The sequence below is a fragment of the Oryzias latipes genome, chromosome 6 (assembly GCF_053564925.1).
Source record: "Oryzias latipes strain Hd-rR chromosome 6, Olatipes_Hd-rR_3.1".
NCBI classification, from domain to species: Eukaryota; Metazoa; Chordata; class Actinopteri; order Beloniformes; family Adrianichthyidae; genus Oryzias; species Oryzias latipes.
Genome location: NC_136242.1, coordinates 29649026 through 29654506, shown reverse-complemented (window position 1 = coordinate 29654506; position 5481 = coordinate 29649026).

The window sequence follows — 5481 nt, the reverse complement described above, 5'->3', positions numbered from 1 at the left end:
AGACAGTTACAGAGGAACATAAAATCTTTCTAAATGCTGTCCTTAAGGCTTTAAAGCATTTGACACCCTCTGCTTTCTCCTTCTGGTCTTCAGGGTTTTATGTGAGCCCTCTAACTGTGTCTTCTAGTTGGATTTATTAACTTCATAACGAAATCAACCACCTGCTGCTGGAGACAAAGCAGGGAAGTTGACAGCTGGATGAAATGACTCAGAACAGCCGAGGGCACACTTTTCTGGTAATTTATAACCACGCAGGAAAAAAGACCTTTCTATTATGGCAATAATATTGATCCTTCATGCCAACATTTATGAACGTATTTGGCCTCAACTCCTTCCAATCTGAGGCTTCCCTGAAGCAGCTGCTTCAGCCCCGTGTTGCATGAAGTCTTATAGGGTTGAAGGTTTGTTCACTATCTAATACTTGGTCTCTGTTTCTGCGGCTCATTGATTTTATTCTCGGACAAACAAACTGAAGAGCAACACTCTCCCCCAGCCGGCATCAAACCATAGCATCAAAACGTTTAAGCACTTATTTATGCAGTGTACTGACCTGCTGCTGCCTTGTGTCAGCCTAAGATTAAAGTCTTTGCTGCTGCAGAGAGGCGATGTCTGTCACCATGGAAACAAGATACAGAGCCACCTTGGTGAACAAATTAACCTTACTTGGTTTTTTTTCTAATATAACTATACTTCCGTCTTTAGAGATTTTGGTAGAAAAAACTGTGTGTACATAGCAAGCAGCGTAGAGAGGGAAGCTGTTGGCGCCCTTTGCATTTCCTGTTTTGATCAAATAAAAGCATCGCAGAAAAAGAAATCACAGCACCACAGTGGTGGATTAGCTGCACTCATTGTAGCTTTTATATATGTCCTCCATCATGAGAAAAATGCCACAAGAAACACAGTTTTCATTGGAGTGGGTCTTTTTGAAAAATAATACTTTGGAAATTTGGTTTAAAGCAGTGAGCGACCCTGGGAGCAATTTCGGGCAGATAACTCAGGCAGGCGTTTACTTCAGTTACTCAACTAGGGCGGTTCAGTTAATCAACTCACCAGTTCAGCGTCCTATTTAAGTCAGCGCTGCGTTTGTTGCCCCACCCTCCTCCCCAGCTTCCAACTGTGAGCTACGTTAGGGGTAGTTATTACCCAAAAGTTTATAGAAATTTGTCTCATGGAATTGCATGGAGTCTTATGTCAAACTAAAAAAATGTGAAATGCCAACTAGAGGAATGGGAAATGCAAAGTTAAAGGAATGCGAAAGCAAAACAAAGAATGTGAAAGCAAAACAAAAGATGTGAAAATAAATATTATTATCACTGCATGAGTTGTCTGACTGAAGTTTCCATTTATCTGCAGCTTCAGTTTGACTCTGCAGATTCAAAATAGAGTTCCAACTGAGCTTCAAAAATGCACTTTCCAGAAATCATCAATGCCACACGAGTTTCTGCTATTATGTTTGTTATCTCAGGCTGAAATGTGGGTCTATTCTGCAGAAAGCCACGCAAAAGAGCAAAATCTTTACGGTGACAAGGAAACACAAAGAGTATTACTGATCTCCTGTTTGTTACTGCGAGAAGATCTGGATCTGTAATGCAGAGAGTGTGGCGTCCACCACTGTGTGTATCATCAGTAATATCCTGTCACTGATATAAGTCTCTGGCGTGGCTGCACCCAGGACAGGGGCAGTCTACGCTGTCGCCCATCTATCCTGTTCTTACATCCTGGGGGCTCCTTTTCAGTTAGTTTTGGGTAAAAAAAAAGCAAAGTCTTAGTCCCAGTTCAGACGAACTTCAGTTCTTCCTGATTTCTTGTGACCCTTGACAGTCAAAGGCTGTTTTCAATTCAGGGCTTTCTGCCCTTTTTGGAAAAAAACAAACCCCCCCCCAATAATTTATTAAAAAACATCTCATAAATATGAACAAAAACAAAAACCAAAAAGCAAAACAGCAGCTGCTTATCCACGTTTTTGTACTCAGTGCCTTGTTTTCCGTGACCTCCCTCCCCCCAGCTTTGGAGCAGACTGAATGGACCACTGCTCACTGAAAACACCATCTCTGATAACATCAACGGCCACATTAAACACAGGCAGCGCACTATCTGCCGACGCCTGCTCACGTGAGCCGTCTTGCGTCTGTCCATGCAGTATCATTTCCTGAAGAATCTTTCTCCCGTGAGTTTGGCGTTTATTGGTTTGCATCACTGGGATCGACCTCAAACTGGCGAGAATGCTGTGTCCAGCAGATTATGAAACTTCATAGCTGTCCTTTGCCTAGATTCATTCACTAAACACTGACAAGACCTCAGTACAGAACATTTTATATTCAAATACTTAAAAATGTATTTAAGTTTCAACCAGCAAAAATCAGTCTCATAGCTTATGAATCAATACGATGTTAATCCTTATTAAGAGCATATGTAGCAAATTGAAATTGGAATTTTGCAAGAACATTTCTTTAAAATTCTACATGAAAATAAAAAATGTGGCATTTTAACTTCATAATAATGGATTAGATCTATCTGTGCTTTTCCAGACGCTCAAAGCGCTTACAATGTGTCCATTATCCCTTGTGCTATCCTAGGCACTTTAACGTTGGGAGTTGGGTCATCTAGACCCACTAAACAGTGCTCTGAACCTTTTTTCTTCAATGATTTGTGATATTCACTGGTGTCCATGGATTACATGACATCTTTCCACCTTTGTCCACCTTTGTCATGGTAGGAAGAACACGTCAGTGTAAGGGTGGGTCATCTAAGATAGCACAAGGGTTACTCATTCACTCCCCATGTACACTTGGTGATGGTAGAGGCGTGGCTGCCAGTTCACACACTGGTCCCTCTGACCATCACTGGGACATTCATACAGCGCCACACTGGTGGCAGGGAGGGTGAAGTGTCTTGCCCGAGGACACAACGACAGTTGACTGGGGGGAGTGGGGATTGAACAGCCGACCCTTTGATCATTGGACGACCTGCTCAACTTCCTGAGACCACTGGCCCCCTTTTAACCCTTGTGCTATCTTAGATGACCCCACCCTTACATTGACATGCTATTCCTACCAAGACAAAGGTGGATAAAGGTGGAAAGATTTCATGTAATCCATGGACACCAGTGAGGTTCACAAATCATTGAAGCAAAAAAGGTTCAGCGCACTGTCTAGTGGGTCTAGATGACCCAACTCCCAACGTTAAAGTGCCTAGGATAGCACAAGGGTTAATGATGGTTTTGAATGCTTCCTTCCCTTTTTTATTTTATTTTTTTACTGTATTTGGAGAGTTTATTTTCTTTTATTTTGTAATTTGGGAAAAGAAAGCATAAAAACCCAAAACAGAATTTCTACCAAATAGAATAAAAAAATAAAGAACAACTTAAGAAAGTAAAATATGAAATGAAAGACAAAAAAAGTTTAAATTTGTGAAAAGCAAATGTAAACTAACCAAAACACCAGCAAAACAAAAAATAAAATGTTTTTATTGTTTCACAAATCTGAAACAACATTTTTTTATTTACTTGTGTTTTTACATATATGCATGACTATGTTTTATTGAGTCTTACCTGCTTCAAGCGTACTGTTTTATATATTATTTAACTGGTTTTATCTTGTTTTAACATTTTAAAGCACTTGGTGAGTCATTCCGTGTGAAAAGTTCTATATAAATAAAGATTTACTTGCTTACCGGTCACCCAAATTAAAGATCCACTCTAATCCTCTTTGGATCTATTGTAAAAGTGGTCCCCGTGGTCTTTTATTTATGACTATGCTGTTTTTTTGGCCAAAATCTAAAAATCTGTGTCATTTCTAGGATGTAGTTTCGGAAGTATAGGCCTCATCATCCCTCTTTTTACACTCTCTCCAGCTAGTTTACAGCCCCTCACAACCCCAAGCTAACTTTACTGTTGCAACAAAAATGGCGAGCAATATTGGAGCTATCCAGACACTCAGTTTTCAGCCAGATTCCAGCTCAGACGAGGAAACAAAGATGTCCATGGATCTATTTATCTGCAAGTGTGTGCATCAGAATGGAGCGGAGCAGGAAGCTTGTGACCTTGTCCATTGTATTTTCTATGCAACAAATATGTTCTTTTTTAAAGAGTTTTCTTTTTGTTTGTTACTTATTCACAACTGTTTGAATAAAGAAATTCTCAGAAATGCAATTTAAAGCTCAATTTTCATCATAGTTCTCTCAAGTTTTATCGGAGTCTGGGTCTGTCTTTACGTTATGTTCTAAGACCTGGATGAAGAGCTTTCACATTCATTTCTGCAGTTCACCTTAATGGGAAGCATCAGCATTTAAAAAGTAAAGGGTGAATAATCTTCCCACCTTTGGCTGAAGGTGGATGGCAGTGCACTCTAGGAGATTGGATTGGTTTGAAGAGCAATCCAGCTGAGAGTTGTTGAGGATAAATCAAAACCATTTAATTTACTTAACAGTGTCAAGTGGTTTAGGGTATCAAACGCTCTCGGTGAAAACACCTGCTGCTCCCGTGCGTCTGTTTTTCTACAAAGAAAAAGTGGGTCAGGGGGTGTCAGAGCGTCTCCAAACATGACCATCACTCTGCTTAGGGACCCTTCTCAGAAAGTTGACAAGGGTAGAACATAGGACGGATGTTGGGGGCTTATGGATATTATGCATTGGTGTAATGCAACCTTCAAGCTTGCTGCAAACAATGCATTTTTGATCAAAAAAGGATTATGAATCAGGGACGGATCGCATGAAGCTGCTGTTACCTAAAGCTCTTTAATAATCGATTAGCTCCACCAACCATCTGGTGCTCATTTCTCCAGTGTTTTTGTTTTAGTTTCATAGAGCATTACAACCCATAAAAGGAAAACCAGTCAACCTAATATCTTCCTGTAGTTTTAATGTATCTCAGGAGTTCGTGTAACAGAAAGTGAACTGTACTCAAAACTCTGCTGCTTTAGAAGGAAACTCATCCTGATCCATTACTAATGTCCTTAATGGGTCCATATCCCAGTGAGACCATGGGAATTACTTTGTTAGGAATTATTTTGTTTGTTGGAAATAGGGATGTTTAGTTTGGGATTGCAGGATATTCCTTCAGGTGGTTCTTTAATATCAGCAGCTTTGCAGACATGACATGACGTGACGTGACGTGAAAAACATTGATACTTTATTTATCCCACAATGGAAAATTCTTCTCCGCATTTGACCCATCCCCTGGGGGAGTGGTGAGCTGTAGCTGAACCGCGCCCGGGAGGCAGTAACATTAAGGGTCTTGCCCAAGGACCCCCACTGGGTCATGTTAATTACTCGCCATTGATATAGTAACTGGCCCCAGTACCATTGTTTATTCCCCTCCGGGAATCGAACCCTGGATTCCTGCGAGCTACCCAGCCGCCTACGTACAAACATACAGAGAAAGACGGGTAGAAACAGAGGGTTTCCTGGACAAACTTGAGCCAAGCTGGGATTTGTGCCTGCACCTTACTCTAGTTACAAACTGCAACAATTATTCATTTGCCT